At 45.7% G+C, this 23121-nt stretch overlaps 1 pseudogene; it reads right to left on the minus strand.

Moving 5' to 3' along the window:
• Positions 1-578: 578 nt before the first annotated feature.
• LOC101606775 lies at positions 579-2456 on the minus strand (annotated as a pseudogene).
• Positions 2457-23121: the final 20665 nt, after the last annotated feature.

The raw sequence follows: 23121 nt of genomic DNA on the forward strand, positions 1-23121 counted from the left end.
TGAACTCTAGATGCATGCACCACCTTGAGTGTCTGGCTTTAAGTGGGTCCTGGGGATTCAAATCCAAGCTTTGCAGGCTAATGCCTTTAACCCCAGAGCCATCTTTCCAGCCCAAATATGCTTGTTTGAAAGTGTCCTTAGGTAACTACCATGTTCTGTTATATATATTAACATATATAAAATGAAAAATTTCAAGAAAACATAATAATTTTAGTACAGATATTTGGGTTGCACTATTTTATAAATAATTTTATTATTATGTTTACTAAATAAATAGTTATTGAGTTTGACTTCATACCATATACATTTGAGAAGATATTTCACCTAGAAAACTAAGATGAATACCACTAAAGGTCTGAAAATACCTGGAGTAACTCTTCGTATCTATTAAGCAGTTCAACTCCATTTCTTCTAACAACTTTATGTATATCCATATGTCAATCTACTTACATATTAACCTGTATATCTATGTATCACTACATCTCTGTGATCAGTAGCTATGTGTCCATAGCAATATCCATCTATACCTATGTGAAAACTAACTTGGTAACCAAAGTGTATGAACACTACAGCAGCTCTTACATTACATAACCATCATATTGAGAAACTTACATATCTTTTCCTCTCTGAACAAAGCACTTTACCCTCCCCAGAGCAGTGTCCTTGGCAGCATTCCCGTGTTCCTGCTGCACATGTCTCTCCAGGGCCTCGTGCTCTGGCCTCTGCTCATCTGTGATGGGGGTGGACACAACCGGCTCCGGAAAATCGACTTTCCTCCATGGAATCGGCTGGCGGCTGAAGTCTTCCAGGAGATACTGGTCGTGAGCCTTGCGGGGTGAGTGGGGCCTGGTCGGGGCCGTGGAAACAGGCTCCTTGTGCAGAGCAGTGCAGGACAAGGTCTTGGAGGGATGTTGCAGTCTGGTTCACATTGCTGTTAGAAATCACCCAACCAAGAGTAGCTTCCAGGAAAAAGAGATTTATTTTGGCTTACAGGCTTGAGGGAAAGCTCCACGATGGCAGGGGAAAACGATGGCATGAGCAGAGGGTGGACATCACCCCCTGGCCAACATAAGGTGGACCACAGCAATAGGAGGGTGTGCCAAACACTGGCATGGGGAAACTGGCTATAAAGCCCATAAGCCTGCCCCCAACAATACACTCCCTCCAGGAGGCATTAATTCCCAAATATCCATCAGCTGGGAACCTAGCATTCAGAACACCTAAGTTTATGGGGGACACCTGAATCAAACCACCACAAGGGAGCTGCTCTAGAGGCAGCAGACGGAGAGACCCTAAGCTGAGGGGGGATGTTAAAGTATGGCCTGGTGGAAACTGGCCCGGCTGGTTTGGTGGCATCCACGGAAGCTGTGCTGGCAGGAGCTGGTTGAGGTGCCTTGGCTGCAGGAGGCTGAAGTGAGTTACCAGGAGGCCCGGCAGGGCCACGTGCGTGGTCCCTCTGTGAAGCCAGGGAGGGTGGCTTTCTAGAAACAGGGTGAGCTTGAGGCTTCTCCAGGCTAGGAAAGGGCAAAGGCACCAACTTGACCTTGCCAGGCGGGGGCAGCTCACACTGGGAGGGAGGAGGGCACTCTGTGCCAGCACTGCCCACTGGTTTCTGGCCTTTGCCTTGGGTTTTCTCAGTTTTTGTGCCCTGGCATGGGCCGTGCAGCCCTGAGTTGAGGGCTGACGATGGGCTGAGCTCTTTGGTGCCGTGTGTGTTCCCCCGAGCCCGGTAGGAAGAGGCTCCTGTTTTCTGCCCCGTCTTCTTCCCCAGGGCGTGGAAGACCTGCACTGACTCCAGCATGTGCATGCCCAGGGAGCTGCGGGGCTTTTTAAAGGCCTCTCGGCAGAGCTCAGGCGGATGGCCCTTCCTCCTCTTCTTGGGAACGGCCGGCTTCTCTTCTGCCCTCGCTTTGCTCCATGACTGATGTTTTTTTGTTTTTTCGAGGAAGGGTCTCACTGTGGCCCAGGCTGACCTGGAATTAACTTTGTAGTCTCAGGGTGGCCTCAAACTCATGACAGTCCTCCTACCTCTGCCTCCTGAGAGCTGGGATTAAAAGGATGCACCACCACACCTGGCTGCCATTTGGTCTTTTCATGCCCGGGGCCCTTAGCTTTCCTGGGCCAGCTTTCTGGGCTCCCCTCTGGGGATGCTTGGCTGTGAGGTCAGGAGCCGTGTCGCTGGCCGCAGCCCTGCTCAGAACCGCTTCTCCCTCCACCACACACTCTGGGTTCTGGTGTTGGATTTTGGCCTTGGGAGCTCCGTCAATTAAATCAGAGACTTTCTCCTTTATCTTCTTGACTAGACCTGGGAGACCCTTCATGACAGTGGCCTTCTCATTCACCTCTATTGTTTCTGCATGTTTTGTGTTGGTTGCTATTGGAATTTCACACAGGTCAGCATCTGTCAGGGGGCTTACGAGCTGGGGAAGGTAAACATCTCCCGTCACAGCCCTCATGTCTGCGGAACCAATGCTAGATGCCAGCCCCTCTTCCAGTGGCCAGTGGTCCTTGCGACAGGGCTCCTCTCTCCCAAGTTGGCATTTCCAGAACCAGGAGTGTGCCCTTGGCTTACAGGGTCAGTGGACGAACTGACGTCATGAATATTAGGAATTTTTAAAGGGAGGAGTAGAGGATCTTCTTGCTTGTCTTTTGAAATCTGGCAGGCATCCAGAGGTTGCGAGGGGTCAGTTTGAATATCATCCAAATTCTCATTCTCTGCTTGTTTAGCACATGGAGCCAAGAAATGAGGAGGGCTTTGAGCTGGAGATACGGAAATACCCCAACTCTCAGATGATGGGTCACTCTCCAGCGTGCAGGATTTGGCAGGGTGTGTTGTTTGTGGTAGGCAGCATGTCTGGCTGTGAGTTTGAAATCCCTGGGATGTCTTCAATGTCAGGTTAGTATCCATGTCCTGAGAATCTTCCATCACTGTGAAGGAATCAAGGGGGAAGCCAGTCCTGGAGATGAGGTGCCCGCCTCCGCTCACCCACCACTCCAGTCAGGAACCTGCCTCAGCTCCTCTTCAGCACCATGGACAGGACCTAACTTGGCTGGTTGGTTGTTACTGGGGATCATATGATGTCCTTCTTGTTGGTTTTGTTTGTATTTCATGGTAGTGAAATAATTTCATGTAAGTGAAATAATTAAAAAAACATAAAATACTTTGGCCTTGGGGCATGGTTCTGAAGTAGAACGTTAACCTCCATACTCTTTTTCTTGCTATCTTCCTGAGAAACATCAAGAAAGAAAAGTTTTGCGATGAGCAGCCTTCTCATTTAGGGAACACGGCTTACCCTGCTGAGAGTGTAAGCACATGTCGCCATGGAGAGAGTCAGTAGCGTTCTTCCTCGTGAAATTCATGAGCATGCACAGTCTGAGTCCTCTGACTTTGGAACAGATATATCTGAATATAAAGCCTCTACTTCTGGTGCAATTTAAGGAAAGTACATTATTACTGCATAAATAGTTTTGAAGTGTCATTCTCAGAGTGAACATGTAGGTAAGAAGGGGAAAGGATTAAGTATGGACACGGAGGGGGACTGGATGAAAACTGTGGCTGAGGTGTGCTTTTGGAGGAGTCTTAAATGCAACACAGATGGTCATTTCAGCATCCTGCACTCCCGCCCTGAATAGAACCCCACAATGGTATGTGTGGAGGGACAGCAGGAATTACGAATGTCAAGACTCATTCTACCGTCTGTGGACTCACCTTAGATTTTTTTTTTTTCCTGTATGAGGTAGGGTCTCACTCTAGCCCACGCTGACTTGGAACTCACTATGTAATTTCAGGGTGGCCTTGAACTCACAGCGATCCTCTTACCTCTGCCTCCCTGGTGCTGGGATTAAAGGTGTGTGCTACCACCACGCCCGGCTTAACTGTTCTTTTGATTTCTTTTTTTTTTGTTGTTGTTGTTATTTATTTGAGACAGAGTGGAAGAGGCAGATAGGAAGAATGGGTGCATCCAGGCCTCCAGCCACTGCAGATGAACTCTAGATGCATGCGCCACCATGTGCATCTGTTTTTATGTGGGTACTGGCGAATCAAACCTGAGTCCTTAGGCTTTGCAGGCAAGCACCTTAACCGCTCAGCCATCTTTCCAGTGCTTGGCTGTTCTTTTAAACACTCACTCCTTCCCTTCTGGCTTTTTGTACTCACCTTGACAGCTTGCTTCAGGAACGTGCTCAGCAGATGCAGAATAGTAGATGTCAGAGGTGGGCACTGCTGATGGGGCATTGGTGGGGTGAATCTCCCTCAGCACCCTCATAGTTTCTGGTTGAGGGGCACAGACCTCACTCCCTCCATGTGGCCCAGAGCCATAGGATTGCAGGGAGGGGCCAGGTTCCCCACACAGAAGAGGCCCCAGGGTGTTTGGATCATAGTCATAGACCTGATTGCCTTCCTGATAGGAAAGAGACCGGCTTGATCCTTGATGTGGAATCTGAGCTGTTCCCTGAACAAGTCTGCCATACAGTGTTGGGTAGAAAGGCACTATGGCATTGTCACATGACATCTCACTATACTGGGCTGCCGTAGACATTGAAGTAACTGGTGTGCCCTGATCAAGGATCATCACCTTGGCATGCCCGAGTTAGGATGTTCTGCGCCCAGTGCTTCCTGAAAGCTGGCATGGAAAAGCTCCGGAAGAGGAGCCAGCTGACATGGAGAGGTGGCCAGGGAACCCGGGCAGCATGTTTGTGCCGGGATGTTGGTAAAGGTAGGCACTATCCGGGAGTGGCTGGAGAGAAGCCCCAGAGCCTGGTGGTGGGAGCCGCGCTGAGGTGACGGCTGCAGCGGGCGCTCTGGAGAAGGCGCACACGTCCTTTCAGGGAGGGCGCGTTGCTCCCCACAGGAACAGGGAGCTGCCGGGGTCTCATTGTAGCTGCTAAGTAGAGACCATGAACATTTTCTGGAGGGAGCAGGAAGACAGGGGTGAAAAATGATGAGATTGAGAAATGTTGTATGAGGAGCAGCGTTGTCTCTTTGCTGGTCAGATAGGAGGTGTCAAAGGGAATTCCCTGGGATTCCAGACCCCAGGGGCTCAGGGTGCTGGTGGGTGCCAGAGCAGGTGGCCTGTGCTGGCACCTACTCTCCTCACATGGGCACGGCGGACCCCAGGGGTCTGGCACATGAACCTTCCCCTGGGCTAGGAGCAGCCTTCTCCCTGTCCTGGTCTCCCTTGAGTCTGCACCTCACCGGTGATGACTCCTGTCTGTGTTCTCACTGAAGGTGTTGAGGAGCCTGAGCTCCTTAGGGAACTTGTAACGTCACCGTTTCCGGTGTGAGCACAGGGCAGGGCAGGGGTTCAGACTGACTGCTTCCTGTTCTTCCGTGTTATTATCAGCACTAGCCTGCACCCCCCCCCCCAACTCCCTTGCCATCACACGGTACTGTGATTGAACATCGCAAACAGGGAGGAATGGGACCTTTTTGTCTGGACGGGGTCTCACCCTGTCGTTCCCACTCCCCTGTAGCTCATTCTGAGGCCCAGGCTGATCTCAAAGCCTTGCTATCCTTGTGCCCTGTTCCCCTGACAGCCGGGGTTCCGGCACAAGCCACACTATCAGGACAAGATGGAACTTTCCTTGTGAGCTTTGTTTGTCACTCCTGAGACAACTGTGCAGCTGTTGCCGTTGTCACCTTTCACACCTCATTTGCCTGCAGGTTCTTTGCCACTGGCTAGTGTTCACTTACAGCACAGCACAGTGGAAGGTCTCCTCTACCCTCTTCAGACTGACTTCTGGTCCTGGTTCTAAATGGCTCCCTGAGAGCTTCTCGTGGAATGCTTTTTTGACAAAAATGTTAGCTTTCTGAGGTTCATGTTACTCATTGACAGAAGGTGGGTGTAAAAGTGAATATTAATAACAATTGAACAAAAGAAACATAGAGTGTTATTACCCAGAGGAGAATAGAATAAGTTCTGAAAAGGTTGACAAAAATGAGGAACATAATATTTCTGACAAATGAAATATGTAGGTATTGATGAAAATTTGTGCATACAGCAAGCATCAAATTTCACTTATATATGACATTCTGTTATCATACATGGAATTTTCTGAGACTGAACATTGTCTATTTTAGTAAATATAAGTAACAAAAGACATGGCTCAATGCAAGATACTTTTGGATAGAAATATACATATAAATATGTAGAGTATTTTCCCAACAGGTATTGCTGGCACATGCCTGCAATCCCAGCACAATACCTGGAAGATTGCCTTGAGTTTGAAGGCATCGTGAGGTGAGCCATCGAGTCCCAGACCAGTCTGAGATATAATGCGAGACCTTATATTTCTAAAACAAATCCAAGCACATATATTTTTCGTATCCTGTTAACTTGTTCAGCAAAATGCACTGAATGTGAACATATGGGTGCTGGTAATTAGAACACCACAAATATTGCAGGGAAACTGCTATGAAGCTGGGCACCTGTACCAGCAGCACGGAGGGTACTGGGGAGAACGAGTGTTGGAGTCCAGTCTGGGCTACATAGTGAGACCTTCCAAAAATAAAACAAAACCACAAGACCGCATGGTGCACAGTGGGGAATGAAGTGTCAAGTTATCCATTATTACGCTTACTCACCTCTCTCTGAACAATACCCACCAGGTCACAGGTACCGGTGTTACTAGGTCAGTATTTCAGTTCACATAGGCATACCACAGGCAGTTAGAATGCTGACAGGGGATTGTGGAACTTTTATTCCCAGACGGGGTTTTCAATCATTGTCTACATAAAGGGAAGCTGTTACACTAAACCCGAGGAAACCTTTGCAGGTAAGACGTAATTAAAAGTTTCAGGGGCTAGAGAGAAGGACCAGTAGTTACATGTGCTTGCTTGCAAAGCCTTATGGCTTGGGCTCAATTCCCCAGTACCCACATAAAGCCAGATGCACCTGGAGTTCATTTGCAGTGGCTGGAGGCCCTGGCATGCCTGTACTCTCTCTGACTCTCTGTCTCTGTCTCCCCTCCTATCAAATAAGTAATAAAAATATATTTTTTTAAGTTTCAAAGTTCATATGATATTTTATTTATTTATTTATTTCCCAGCTGGATTATGAAGCAGGGCTTGCCTATGTTAAGCTTGTACTCTCCCACTGAGATCTACCACTAGGTCCAAAATAACTCTGTGAAAAAGCAGACACTTCCTTCTGATAACAAGATAGAACACATCATTCTTAACAATTTCCATGGATTTTAAAAATCAGATTAAGAAAACACTGGCAAATCTCTTTTCCAGCCCTGTGTATAATCCCTTTATTTGCATGTCCAGAGAAGAATCAAAGTTTCACTGGAGCCCAGGTTGGCTGGAAAATCACTGTGGCCTAGCGTGGCTCTGAACTGGTGGTGGTCCCTGGGCCCGTGACCCCTGTGTGGTGGGAGTACAGACATGAACCTCTCCCTACCCTGGGTAACAGCGATTTCTAAACTTTCTAAAATGTCCCCATTCAAAATGGCAAGTTCACAGTTCACAGACAGGAGACACCAAACCTCACCACCATGGGCTTCTTCCCCAACAAGCTGCAGTTCTGAGTCGCAAAATACACTGTCCCTTGTCCTTCTCTGAACAGATTTCACTATGTGGCTTTGAAATCTCAGGCTGTCTTCCACATTCCATCCCAACCTCCCGTTTGTTTCCTGGGAACACCTCCATGCCCTCTCCTTCCGCATTTCTGTTTCTTCATCCTCCATTCCTGTGGCCTGTGCTTCATGGAACAGTTCCAGTCTTTCTTCCACAGGACCTGACTTGCTAGAAGCCTTTCATTTCCTCCTCTCTCCCTCTTTTTTTCTTTTGTATTTTCGAGGTAGGGTCTCACTGTAGCTCAGGCTGACCTGGAATTCACTATGTAGTCTCAGGGTGGCCTCGAACTCATGGAGATCCTCCCACCTCTGCCTCCCGAGTGCTGGGATTAAAGGCGTGCGCCACCATGCCCGGCTCAAGAAGCAGCTGTCTTCATGGTCACCCTGATTCTGAGCTTCACAGCCAACAACAGGCAGGCAGGGGACGCTGCTGACCGCCTACTTCCCTCTCTCACACTTTGCAGTTGGTTCTTCTGCCCCCACTTGCTATGTCTAGGCGGATGTCTCCTCCTTCTCCCGTTCATCCTGCCCCTCTTCTGCATGTTGTCCCCACTCCTCCTCTTCCTCTTGTGACCTTTTCTTTTGTTCATTTCTATTTATTTGAGAGAGAGTGATAGAGAGAGAAAAAGAGGGGGAGAGAGAGAGATTGAGAATGGGCACGCCAGGACCTTCAGCCACTGCAAACAAACTACAGACGCGTGCGCCCCCTTGTACATCTGGCTAATGTGGGTCCTGGGGAATCGAGCCTCGAACCGGCATCCTTAGGCTTCACAGACAAGCACTTAACCACTAAGCCATCTCTCCAGCCCTTCTTGTGACCTTTTGAAACAGGGTCTCTGTGATTCATGGTGGCCTACAACTCTGAAGTCCACGCTGTCCTTTAACTCATGAGCCATCCTCCTACCGCCGCCTCCTACGTGACGGGACCACAGGTGTGAGCCGCCACGCCCTTGTGCAGTCTGTTTCCACAGAGTGAAATCTGTGTGGCAGTTCGTGAGGTTCCCCCCGCCCCGTCCCCTTAAACAGGTTCTTAGCAATTTCAGGCCCTGAGCATTCGCTGCCATGCAGGGCTGTGAGGCCAGGTGAATGGAGTGGAGGCAGAAGACCAGAGGAGAGAGCTGGAGCCCTGGGAGTGTGGGTGCAGGAAAGTCAGACCCGTGGGCATGTTTGGGTTCTTGTGAGCAATGGGTCAACACAGGGCCGCATTCAGTATTAGCTCAGACAGCCAGACAGCCCACGTGCTGCTGTGTATTTCTCATCCTGAACCGGGGGGGGGGGGGCGACTTAGGTGGGTTTTCTCGTTGTATTTTCTCTCATGTATCTCATTTGATCATTAGTTTGTTTGTGGCCTACATTACTCTTTATGATTCATATTCGTATGCATATACATTCCATATTTTCATTGCCTCACCAGAGCCAAAACAATGATGTCTAGTTTCTGGCCTATGAAGCTGGATACCTTGATCATTAAAGAATTATTTAAGGGGCTGGAGGTATGGCTTAGTGGTTAAAGCGTTTGCTTACAAAGCCAAAGGACCCAAGTTCTATTCCCCAGGTCCCACGTTAGCCAGATGTACAAGGTGGCACACGTGTCTGGAATTTGTTTGCAGTGGCCAGAGGCCGTGGAGTGCCCATTCTCTTTCCCTCTCTTTCTCTCTGTCAAACAAATAAATAAAAAATATTAAAAAAAAGAATTATTTAAGGTGTTGGATCATGAACCCAGGGTCTGCGTACTAAGCAAGTGCTCTGCCGCTGAGCCACATCCTCACCTCAACCAAATTTTATTAGCATAGTAATGTTTCCGTGTGGAGTGTTTGCAGTCTTAGGAGTGTCCTCTCCTCAGAAAAACCTGTGCTGTCTTCATCCTTCATCTAGCCTAATTCTTTCATGGCCCAAATCCCATCTATCCATGAAGGCTGCTGTCTTAGTCCCTTTTCTTTGCTGTGACAAAATACTGGGGAACACCCCAAAGGAAGGACAGTACACTGCTGCAGGTTTTGGGTCACTGGCTGGCACCACTGAGATGAGACAGAGCATCACTGGGAAGGGTTAAGGAGGGAGCTGGGGGCAGAGAGAGCCGGAACCGCTTTGCCATCCAGTCTGCTTGCATGCTGACGTCTCTGTGTGTGCTTTCACTTTCCATAAAAGAAATGAAGCGTTTCCTCAAAATTGATTTTGTGAGTCTAAAACACATTGAAATAAATCATAGTCTCACTGGCTAGATAGAGCTATTCTTTTAGAGTTAATTTTCTTCTCTTCTATTTTTATGTACATATGGTGAACTTAAAATTACATATATACACATATATATACATATATATATACTTATAACATATATACATGACATATATGTGTGCATATATGGCATTTTGTTTTCACTCTGCTATTTTCTTTTACTAGTTTTCTAGTATGTGTGTAGTACGTGTGCTGGTGTATGTACGTGTGTGCATGCATGTGCAACTTTGTGCATCCTGTGCACATACCTGTGATGGCAGAGGAGAAGCTCTGGTGTCCGCCTCTGTTGTTCCTTTCCTTAATTCCCAGACAGAGCCTGCCACTGAGCCTGGAACGTGCAGTTTTTCTTTTAGACTGGCTAATTAGGGAGCCCCAGCGATTCTTCTTTCTGGGTCCCTCAACACTGGTTATAGGCATGAAGGGCCTTCGAAAGTCTATGGGAATTTCTTTTTCTTAAACCAAGTTTTTTTTAAAATCTTATTTATTTGGAGACAGAGAAAGAGAGACAGAGGGAGAGAAAGAGAGGGAGAGAGAGAGGGAGGGAGAAAGAGAGAGAGAGAGAGAGAGAGAGGGAGAATTGATATGCCAGGGCCTCCAGCCACTGCAAACGAACTCCAGATGCATGTGCCCCATTTTACAACTGGTTATATGGGTCCTGAGGAGTTGAACCTGGGCCCTTTGGCTTCACAGGCAAATGCCTTAACTGGTAAGTCATCTCTCCAGCCCTCTACGGGAGTCTCTGTCTCCAGCCTCGTTCTCTGATAGCAGGACTCATTCCTGGATGCAACAATTTGACAGATTGAAATGTTAATCACACAGAACTTGTAAAGAACACTCTAAGTTCTGTGTTTCTTTGATGATGGATTTTCCCGTCTATTTGTTGACTGCGCTATTCTTTGTATTATCTGTGTGTTTCCTTTGACTTTTTTCTTTGGGATATAATCTTATTAACTTGTAACAGTTCTTTGCATATTAGGTTCAATATGTAAAATTGACTTAATAGGTCAAAGTAAGGGAAAAGTTACTGTCATACTTTTCAACTTAAAATTAATATTTTTGTATTGGCTGCCAATATTTGACCACTTGATTTTCACAGGGAAGATATTTTCTTTCTTTCTCGCCTCCTCCTCTTCTTCTTCATCCTCTTCCCTTCTCCTCTTCCCTTTCCTCCCTCCCCCTCCGTCTCTTTCCTCCGCTTTTCTCCTCCCTCCCTTTCTCCCCTCCCCCTTCTGGTTCTTTTCTCCTCCCCTTCCATTTTCACTTCTTCCCTGCAGAGCTCTTGCTGCCCTGGCCTGGCTTTGTCAAACAGGTGGCCTTTGGCCTTTCACTGATCTTCCTGCCTCAACCCCTGCGGCACCGGAATTACAGGCAGGCTCACCACAGCCGGCTATGGCTGGATTTCGCGACCCCCGCCCCCCCTAGGCCCCGCAAATAAGAAGACTGAATTTCTATGTGGACCACAGAGATTGGTGACAATAGGTCCACTTAAGAAGGTCCTGGGCGCGGACACCATGGGCCTTTGCAGTGCTGGCCAGGGCGGGAAAGGCTCCACAGCTGGTGTTGCTTGTTCAGGGCTGTGGGAACCTCCTGCTGAGGCAGGGGGATCACTGCTAGTGCGGTTGGGCCTCAGCCATCCTTTCTGGACCTGCCCCTGCCCCTGCTGCTGAGTGACCACCTGCTGCCTGGGTTCCCCAAGAGCATCAGAGAGCAGGCGGAGGCCCAGCAGCTGTCACACCCACACCCTGCACCCTGTGGAAAGCCACCCGGTGCTGCCTTGGAGCCCTTCTTGCCGCTGGTGTCTCCTGGAGGCCATCTCTCACCAGCGACCTCCCATGCCGCCCCAGGCCACCATGGAGACCCTGCCAACCCTGTGACCAACACTGCAGCTTAGAGCTCCCAGCTGCCTGGACATGGCAGAGAGCAGGTCACCCATAGCCCAAGTTTCTCTTCTGTGGTGCGAATTCTATCATAGTTCTGATTCTGGTTATCAGGAAAAGGAAACGGTCATGGCGTGTTACTTTATCATACAAGATGTTCTCGCCATGTTTAGCGCTCCTCTCTCTTCCATTTGGAAACCTTGACTACAAGAAAAAGTGATTTTTAAAATCGCGTGTGCCTGTGTGTGGTGTGCACGGCATGCAAAAAACTCTTTTTTTCCTGAAAAGGCATTTCAGGTGCTTGCTTCTTCTTAGTCATGCATCACATGAGTGCTGGGGAACTGAACCCAAGCCAGCCAGGGGAGGGACACAGGAGGCCTCTGGGATTTTGCTCTAGAACTGGGCTCCTCTGGCCTGGAAGGTTGATTCCTCAACCACTAGGTGGCGATACTTGCCTGCAATGAAAGGCAAGCCCAGAGATGAGGTGGGGTTGCTTTGCCCACTCCTTGGAGAATCCCATCTCCAGTGGGGTCTCCGCCACCGTCTGAGTCAGGAACCGAACCCGCAGACCCTCCACGAAGCCGTGGGACGACTGTCAGGTGCACCTTGTCCTTCTGGACACTATGAACACCGAGGAGGACTTGTTCAAGTTGGAACTCCAGTCTTCTCGCCCTGCCCAGGCTCTGGAGCTTTGCAGGCAATGACAGGAACCCAGTGCTCCTTCCTGTGGAGAGCCATGCCGCCCCGGACCCCAGAGAAGGTCTGGAATTCACAGGGGTGTTGTGGATCTTCTTGGTTTGTTGACTTCTTTTTTCCTCTTGTGGTTTTTAAAATATACTTTTAAATTTGTATGAGAGAGAGAGAGAGGGAGAGGGAGAGGAAGAGAGAGAGAGGGAATGAATGAATATGTGCATGTTGGGGCCTCTAGCCGCTGCAGATGAACTCCAGAAGCATGCTCCACCTTGTGCCTCTGGCTTACCATAGGTACTGGGGACTTGAACCTGGGTCCTTAGACTTTGCGGGCAAGCACCTTAAACGCTAAGCCGTCTCTCCAGCCCCTTTCGTGGGTTTTTGAGACAGGGTGTCACTAGTTAGTCCTTGCTGCGATGGACTCAACCTTCTGAGAGCTGCGTTCATAGGCAGGCACCACCACGCCCAGCTTGGGATGCTGTGTGGAAGGCCGGGGGCAGTGAGTTTCTGGTGATTACCTTCTGGTAGGGATCGAGCCTTGTTGGTAACGACTCTCCGCTCAGTTGAGCGTTTATATTAGCTTAGCTGTATGACAACTTGCAATGATCCTGATTCAGGATTTTCAGAGTTTTTTTCTTTATTTATTTTGAGTAAATATAGGTTTATTCTTGTCCTTCAAATAAATAGAGCCACCTTAGAATTTCCCATGGCTCTATTGTCATCTCTGTCGCAGTCAGGTTTGCATTGCTGGTAGAAATCACCCGACCAAGAGTGGCTTTTGGGATGAAAGGGTTTATTTTGTCTTACAGACTCTGAGGGGAAGCTCCATGATGGCAGGGGGAAATGATGGTATGAGCAGAGGGTGGACATCACCCCCTGGCCATCATAAGGTGGACAATAGCAACAGGAGAGTGTTGCCAGCACTAGCAAAGGGAAACTGGCTATAACACCCACAAGCCGGCCCCCCAAAATACGCTCCTTCCAGGACCTGCCACTGTGTAAGTGACCTGTGACTGTGTAAGTGACCTGCCACTGTGTAAGTGACCTGCCACTGTGTAAGTGACCTGCCACTGTGTAAGTGACCTGAGACTGTGTAAGTGATCTGCCACTGTGTAAGTGATCTGCCACTGTGTAAGTGACCTGTGACTGTGTAAGTGACCTGCCACTGTGTAAGTGACCTGCCACTGTGTAAGTGATCTGCCACTGTGTAAGTGACCTGTGACTGTGTAAGTGACCTGCCACTGTGTAAGTGACCTCTCACAGTACAAGTGACCTGTGACTGTGTAAGTGACCTGAGACTGTGTAAGTGATCTGCCACTGTGTAAGTGACCTGTGACTGTGTAAGTGACCTGCCACTGTGTAAGTGACCTCTCACAGTATAAGTGACCTGTGACTGTGTAAGTGACCTGAGACTGTGTAAGTGATCTGCCACTGTGTAAGTGACCTGCCACTGTGTAAGTGATCTGCCACTGTGTAAGTGATCTGCCACTGTGTAAGTGACCTGTGACTGTGTAAGTGATCTGCCACTGTGTAAGTGACCTCTCACAGTACAAGTGACCTGTGACTGTGTAAGTGACCTGAGACTGTGTAAGTGATCTGCCACTGTGTAAGTGACCTGCCACTGTGTAAGTGACCTGCCACTGTGTAAGTGACCTCTCAAAGTATAAGTGACCTGTGACTGTGTAAGTGACCTGCCACTGTGTAAGTGACCTCTCACAGTATAAGTGACCTGTGACTGTGTAAGTGACCTGCCACTCTGTAAGTGACCTGAGACTGTGTAAGTGACCTGTGACTGTGTAAGTGACCTGTGACTGTGTAAGTGACCTGAGACTGTGTAAGTGACCTGTGACTGTGTAAGTGACCTGAGACTATGTAAGTGACCTGTCACAGTGTAAGAAAGCTCAGCAGACTCACTAGCTCATCAAGTTGGACTTTGGTGGAACCCTTACTGTGGTGATGTATCTGGGGTAAACATCTCTTTAAGAAGTATTGGAAATATCAACACGGCTTTCTCTATCTCCTCTTGTTTTCTTTTCCTCTGTTTCCTTTTGATAAGCTCTCCCAAAGAATGGACATAGACTGATTTCTGGGGTCTCTGTGTTTCTGGCTTTCCCTGAGAACATATGGTCACTTGCATTGTGGCTGCCTCTGAGGCCTGGGACTGTTTTAGGGTGTCCAGTTGAATGTCTTTTCCTCATTCTTTAAATTCTACTTTTAGCCGCTGTCTAATTACGCATGTCTCATGACACATGACCTGCTATCCTCATCGTCCCATTGCCTTTCCCGCCTCTACCTTTCGCTGTCAACCAGTACTAACCACGCGTCTCTGCTTTTTCCTGCCCAGTCTCACTCAGTACTACAAACTCAATGCATACTATTGTATCAGAGTTCCTTTATGTCTTAGAACAATGGTGTTAAGGGATGACTGACGGTTGACTCATACTGTATGTTCATAGTGGGTCTGTCAGTGGATACATGAGTTCTGGAGACTGAGTTTGGTGCCAGAGAAAAATGACATGGAAAATGCACTTCATGTGGTCTGGAGAGATGGCTCACTTGCTTGTAAAGCCTAACAACCTGAATTCAATTCCCCACTACCCATGTAAAGCCAGATGCACAAAGTGGTGCATGCATCTGGAGTTTGTTGGCAGCAGCTAGAAACCCTGGGGTACCATTCTCTCTCTCTCTCTCTCTCTCTTTCTCCTTGCAAAAAGAATAAAAAAGTGTGCTACAACTAACCTTATTGAGTATTGCAAATACCTCCAGACCTAAGCCCAGAATTGTAGATCCCATGGCAAAAACAAGAGACACATTAAAAAACCAATTCCACAGAGATGAGAGTGAGCTCACTGAAACCCTGGGTAATCATTTAAAAGGATGATTGTAAGTACATTCAAAAAACCTCAAAGAGGGCACAAATAAGTGCCCGAACATTTCCAAGCCAGCACAAGCAAATACCTCAAAGAAATAAAGGATTTAGTACAGGATATGAAAGTGGAATTCAACAAGAAGATACAAATACCAAGGAAATGGAACCAGAAAACAATCAGTTGTAAGTGTTCTTATTCTGACAACATAGACTTCAGACAAAATCTAGTTAGGACATAAAGAAAGTCTCTTTATGCTGATCAAAGAAACAGTCCATCAAGAAGACATCACAGTTACAAACAACTACATACCACACATAGAAACACTGTAATTTATTTGTTTTTTTGAGGTAGGGTCTCACTCTAGCCCAGGCTGACCTGGAATTCACTATGTAGTCTCAGGGTGGCCTTGAACTCACAGCAATCCTCCTACCTTTGCCTCCCGAGTGCTGAGGTTAAAGGCGTGCACCACCATGCCTGGCTCTGTATTTTATTTTTATTTGTTATTTTTTTGTTTATTTTTATTCATTTATTTGAGAGCAACAGACAGAGAGAGACAGAAGAAAGAGGGAGAGAGAGAGAGAGAGAATGGGCGTGCCAGTTCCTCCAGCCACTGCAAATGGCTCCAGATGCTTATGCCCCCTTGTGCATCTGGCTAACGTGGGTCCTGGGGAATCGAGCTTCAAACCATGGTTCTTAGGCTTCAAAGGCAAGCGCTTAACCACTAAACCATCTCTCCAGCCCTTATTTTATTTTTTAAGATTTTTTTTTAAATTTTTTTTTTAATTTATTTGAGAGCGACAGAGAGAAAGACAGATAGAGGGATAGAGAGAGAATGGGCACGCCAGGGCTTCCAGCCTCTGCAAACGAACTCCAGACGCATGCGCCCCCTTGTGCATCTGGCTAACGTGGGACCTGGGGAACCGAGCCTCAAACCGGGGTCCTTAGGCTTCACAGGCAAGCGCTTACCCGCTAAGCCATCTCTCCAGCCCTTAAGATTTTATTTTTATTTATTTATTTGAGACAGAGAGAGAGAGAGAGAGAGAGAGAGAGAGAGAGAGAGAGAGAGAGAATGAGAATGGGCATACCAGGGCCTCTAGCCACTGCAAACAAACTCTAGATGCATGTGCCACCAAATGCATCTGGCTTACGTGGGACCTGGAGAATCAAGCCTGGGTCCTTAGGCTTCATAGGCATGTGCCTTAACCACTAAGTCATCTCTCCAGCCCTCTTTATTATATTTTTTAAAAAATATAGTATTGTGGGGCTGGAGAGATGGTTTAGCGGGTAAGCGCTTGCCTGTGAAGCCTAAGGACCCAGGCTTGATTCTCCAGGTCCCACGTAAGCCAGATGCACAAGGGGGCGCACACATCTGGAGTTCGTTTGCAGTGGCTGGAAGCCCTGGCACGCCCGTTCTCAATCTCTCTCTCTCTCTCTCTCTCTGTCACTCTCAAATAAATAAATAAAAAATGAACAAAAAAATTAAAAAATATATATAGTATTGTGGGTGCTAGGGAGATGGCTCAGCAGTTAATGGCTCTTGCTTGCTGCTGGCCAGTGTGGCCCAGTACCCACATAAAGCCAGGTACACACAGTAGTGCCTACATTTAGAGTTCATTTGCAGTGTCAAGAGGCCCTGGCATACCCATTCTCTGTGCTCCCCCTCATGTTAATATAATTGCGCAGGTTCACCACCACAAAATAATAGTTGGTGGCATGAGTACCCCACTGTCACCAACAAATAGTTCAACCTGACCAAAAAAAAAAAAAAAAGCAGCAGAGAAACATCCCAGTTCAATGACATCATAGGTAAGTGTCCCAACAAATACTTACAGGCCATTCCTTCCAAGTACTATAGTTTACACATCTTTCTCAGCAGCTCATGGAAATTTATCTAAAGTAGATGATATAATAAGACACAATGTCAGCCATAACAAATATAGGAAATTTGAAATGGTTTCTTGTATCTTAGTAGAGATCAAGAACCAAGAAAACCTAAAGAATATATAGAAACTTATGGAGCTTAAACAATGTAACTGTTGAATGATGAATGGGTCATCAAATAGCCCAAGAATGACTGAAATCAATTCCTGGAATTGAGTGAAAATGCACATGCAAAGCCCATGGCAACAAAAGCATTCCTGAGGGGGGTTTTGTAGCTACACATGCCTACCTTAAGAAAACAGAGGAATTTTAAGTATATAACTGCATAATACACCTTGGGTCCTTGGAAAATCAAGAATAAGCGAAACTCCAATTGGTAGATGAAAGAAACAATCAAGATCAATGCAGAGATTAATGAAGTGGAAATAAAACAATATAGTGAAACAAGGACCTTGTTCTTTAAAAAGATAACGAAGGTCAGTAAGCCCAGAGGAAGAGAAGTCCATAATTAATGCTGCAAGGGCTGGGAAAGGGTATTTCACAACAGAGAGCAATGAACTTCATGCAATAATCAGGAAAAACAGGGCAGGGAATTGAACAGAGAGTTTTCAAAGGAAGCAATACAAATTACCAATAAATATCTTAAAAGGTGTTCAACATGTTTAGCCATCAGAGAATGTAAATTGAAACTACTTTGGTATTCATTCTCACTCTGGTCAGAATGGCCATCATCAAAAAAAATCGAATGAGGGCTGGAGAGATGGCTTAGTGGTTAAGGCACTTGCCTGTGAAGCCTAAGGACCAGGTTTGATCCCCCAGAATCCCAGTAAGCCAAATGCACATGGTCGTCCATGCATCTGTAGTTCATTTGCAGTGGCTAAAGGCCCTGGCATGTCCACTCTCTCTGTCTCTCAAAATAAATAAATAAATAAATTTGAAAATCAAATGACAACAAATGTTGGTGAGGTTGTGGGGAAAGATGAACCCTCCTCTGCTGTCGTCAGGACTATAAACTTGTACAGTCACTATGGAAATCAACTTGGGTGTTCCTCAACAATCTAAAACTAGACCCACTATTTAACAGCTATAAAACTGCTGGTCATAAACCCTAAAGATTCTATTCTTGACTATAGAGATTCTTGTTTAGCCATTGTTGTTTCTGATCTCTGCACAATAGCTGGGAAGTTGAATCAGCCCAGATGCTCATCAAATGAGGAAAGGGTAATGAAGATGTGGCACATATACACAGTGGAATTCTATTCAGTGGTAAGATAGAAAAGGAAATCGTGAAAATTGCAGGAATGTAGATGGATCTGGGAAAATACTCAGTGAGGTTACACAGGCTCAGAAGGCAAATGCCACATGTTCTCTCATGTGTGGATCCTAACACGGAATGGTTTGATCTGTTTAAAAGTTGTAGTAAGCATCAGGAGTACTGGTAAGGAAACTAGAAAGAGGCTAGGAGAGCGAGGAAGCAAGGAGGGACGAGAGGAGAGGATTCTTGACAGGCAAATAGGGGAATATAAGACAGGGTGTGAAAGGGTCTGGGGGGACTAAGATAAGGAGGAAGGGTGTGGGGGAAATACACAACTAATGATTTTATATTGACCGTAGAAACCTTTCTCTTGGCTAACTAATTAAAGGATATTACTCTGTTAATAAGAGAGAGGAGGGGGTATTTTGGGCAGAAGCACCCTGCAGGAGTGGAAAAATCTTTACCCTAAAATCATAGACTATTGCTGGGAAAAATCCCAGTGACAGAATTGGGTGACTCCCCTCCCCCCACCCAGAGTGAGCTATTACAGATCAAGGAGTCCCACGAGACCCTCAAAGCAGAGAAGGCCATCGATAAGGTACTTGGTTACCCACCATATCTAAATGGTAGGACTCCACTGAAGAAAACACCATAGGCTGCAGTTGTGGGCTATCTAGAGCTCCCAGTGGGGCTGGGAGGGGACCTGGCTCCCTCTGGCTAGCCCTGCAACGTGCTATGGGTGCGGCTGGGGGATAAAGGTCACCAACAGCATGAACGAGCAGTGGGGCCTTCAAGATGCACAATCAGCCAATCAACAAGCTAGTCAAGATGTACACACCGGTGCAATAGTGGCCCAGAGTCTATGGGCATAATCAACTGCTCTCTAATTGGATAGACGGACAGTTTAATGGGAGGAAATTCACACCTAACACTGAGAACCAAGTCAGAAGCCTGTGGCTCAGAGGGTCATAGACCCTGGAGGGAACCTTACACTTGTTCTTTGGCTCAAGGGAGTGGTTATGCCCATCAGAAAGTCTTCTAAATGTCTGTGTCTGTAACTTTTGATTGATGCTGTGCTCACTCTTGGCTACAGAATATGCTTTTTATCAATGACAGCAAATACCAAGGGGACCCAAAAAGCATCAGTATGACAAGAAAAGAAAGCTGAATGCCTAGTATGAGATGAGTCACTTATATCTGTCAGGGCCAAGGAAACCCTACAGAAGAGGTGGAGGATTGAATACGGGCGCTGCTCTTCCTACTAACCTGTGAATCTCCTTTGGGAGATGGTAGTAGACACTGAGGAGACACAAAACTAATCAAAGTGAAAAAAAAATGAGTTTTCTGAGAGCTCAGCACTAAAGGAGACTTATAATACATTTTCCAAGACTCAGGGACCATTGTGCAAAGAGAATGTAAAAGACACAGGGTGTGAAGGTGTAAGGCATTGCTCCTCTACAGAGTCAGACTGGTACATTCATGACTCTACAATCATAACTAATAACCACACTGAGGAGAGCCCTTAGTGGAATAGGGAATGGAGAGAAGGGATGTAAGTGCATAACCTGATGGGAACATATCAATATGGAATATGTCTGTGCAATATGTAATAAAGTTCTCAACAAAGATATGAACTCTAAAATATTAAGAAAGAAATGAGAAAAAAATAAATGGAACATGTATTTGGGAGAAAGTTCATTGTCCATGATCAAGTTTCTTCATTCCAGAGATGCAGGGATGGTTCTCTCTCTCTCTCCATATATATATATATATATATATATATATATATATATATATATATATATATATACACACACACACACACACACACACACACACACACATATATACATATACACACACACACATATATATATATACGTATATATATATACATATATACACATATATATATATACATACATATATATGCACACAAATCAATAAATGTAAGATATCTCACAACTGGACTCAACAACAGCAATCATATGATCATCTTAATAGATGAAGAAAAGGCTTTTGACAAAATCCACCATTCCTTTATGATAAAAGCCCCAGAACTTTGAGGGGCAAAACAAATCTATCTCAACGTAGTAAAGGCTTTCTATGGCAAGCCTATAATCAGTATCACGCTAAATACCAAATCCTCAACTCATTTCCAGGACTCTCAGGAGCAAGGCAGTACTCACTTTCTCAACATACTGCTTGAAGTACTAGATAGAGCAGTAAGACAAGAGAATGAGATTTAAGGGGTACAATCAGGCAAGGAGGACATCTTAATTGTCCCTATCTGCAGGCAATATGATCCTGTAGATCAGAGCGTCTATAGACTTAAGGAGGAAACTCTTAGATCTAGTAAATACTTTCAGCAATATTACAGAACACAAAATTAATATTCAAATATAAACAGCATTTCTATACACCAATAAGAAATGAATAATGAGGAGCTGGGCATGGTGTCATATGCCTTTAATCCCAGCATTTGGGAGGCAGAGGTAGGAGGATAGCCATGAGTTCGAGGCCACCCTGAGACTACATAGTGCATTTCAGATCATCTTGGACTAGAGTGAGACCCTACCTCAAAAAAAAAAAAAATACTGAGAAAGAAATGAGAGGGAAAATCACATTCACAAATTGTTTCAAAACAAAAAATGTCTTGGGATAAACTCAAATAAGGATGTGAAAGACCTCTGCAAAAGATGAAACACAAACAACCAATAAACACATGGAAAATGCTCCATCTCCCTAGCCATCTACCAGAGAAATGTGAAATAAATTACATGGAGGTTTCATATCATCCATGTCAGAATGACAGCCAAGATAACTATGGTGGTTTGAGTGTGAATGTATGTCCCCCATAGCCTCAGGGATTTTAATATTATTTATTTATTGGACAAAGAAAGAGGAAGAGAGAGAGAGAGAGAGAGAGAGAGAGAGAGAGAGAGAGAGGGAGAATAGGTGCGCCAGAGCCTCCAGCCACTGCAAACAAACTTCAGATGCAAGTGTACCCTTGTGAATCTGGCTTACGTGGGTCCTGGGGAACTGAACCTGGGTCCTTTGGCTTTGCAGGCAAACACTTGAACTGCTAAGCCATCCCTCCAGCCCAGCCTCAGGTGTTGTAAAAATAGCTTTTATTTTTGTTTATTTATTTGAGAGAAAGAGGGAAAGAGAGAGAATGGGCAGACCAGGGCCTCCAGGTGTGTGTGCCACTTTGTGGGCCTGGTCTACATGGGTCCTGGGGAATTGATTTTGGCTCTTTGCGGTGAAATGTCTTAATGGCTAAGCCATCTTTTCAGCCCTCAAGTATTTCTTATTGAGGTTAAGCTGCCAGCTGGAGGGGGCGTGTCATTGGGGAGGGTTTGTTTCCCACCATGGGTGTATGGAGAAGAGTTAGCCTGTGAGGCTGTCTGCCTGGTGTCTGTCTCTCTTCTTGCATCTATGAAAGGGATCCAGCTTCTTCCCCCATTGATGGAACTCCCCCTGGGTCTGCAAGCTTAAATAGATCCCTTTCTCCCACAAACCATGTGTGGTTTTGATGTTCATCCCAGCAACGTGGAGTTGGCTACAACAATAACAGAAAACAAATGTTTGGGAGGATGAAGACAAAAATGATACACTTAAAAAAAAAATGAAGTTGGAACCAGGCATGGTGGCTCATGTCTTTAATCCCAGCACTTTGGAAGCAGAGGTAGGAGGATCGCTGTTGAGTTCGAGGCCACCCTGGGGTAGAGTGAGAAAAACCAAAAAAAAAAAAAAAAAAAAAGGTGAGCATGTAAATTATTATGTAGCCACTATGGAAATCAGTATAGAGTTTCCTCAAAATGCTAAATATAGTCTAACATATGACTCTGCCGTGTCATTCACCCAAATGACGCCAAGTCAATGTCCTACAGAGATATTTACACTGCTTGACTTGACTGCAACACTATTCAAATTAGATTGGCTGGGGAACCACCTACGCATTCAGCAACAGAGCAAGGTGGAAAGAAAACGTGGTACATATATATGCACACAATAGAACTGTTTTCAGTCATAATGAAGAATCAAGTTATGTCCTTTGCAGGAAAAATGGATGCACAAGGAGATAACCATAGCAAATTAATTGAGCCAAACTCAGAAAGACAAATAGACTTCCTGTCATTTGTGATTCTTAGAATCTATGTGATGCACAAAATTATAAGTGTATGTATCATGAGGAAGGAGAAGGAAAATGCTCTAGGGGAGAAGGAGTGCCCCCAAGAGTGGGTGGGGAGGGCGCGTTGAGGGGTGCGGGGTGTGGGGGGGCTATGCTCCATGTACAACACACACCTATTTGAAAATGTCCTCATGGAACAGTCTGTCCCCCATTGACTAAGCACGACGACAAATTCAACAAAAGATTAATAATTTTGACACAAATGTAGTTTTTTTTTTTTGCTATTACTCCTTTTACAATTAAGTAAATATTTCTTGAGTTTGACTTCCTACCAGATACTTTTAGAACATATTTTACCTTAAAAACAAAAACCAAAAAAAATACTATCAAAGTTATGAAGCAAACCTCACAAGGTCTTTTATTATCATTTAAAAAGCAAATCGGTTTTATTTATTTAATCACTTTGCTAGTTTTAAAAATATTTCAAATAGAGAAATTTTAACTATATTCAGGTACATATATATATTTATTTATATAGCTACATATATATTTATGATCTATATTTTTTAATCGATAGCTATATCTATATATATATATCTA

Source organism: Jaculus jaculus, chromosome 7 (genome assembly GCF_020740685.1).
Source record: "Jaculus jaculus isolate mJacJac1 chromosome 7, mJacJac1.mat.Y.cur, whole genome shotgun sequence".
Classification (NCBI taxonomy): domain Eukaryota; kingdom Metazoa; phylum Chordata; class Mammalia; order Rodentia; family Dipodidae; genus Jaculus; species Jaculus jaculus.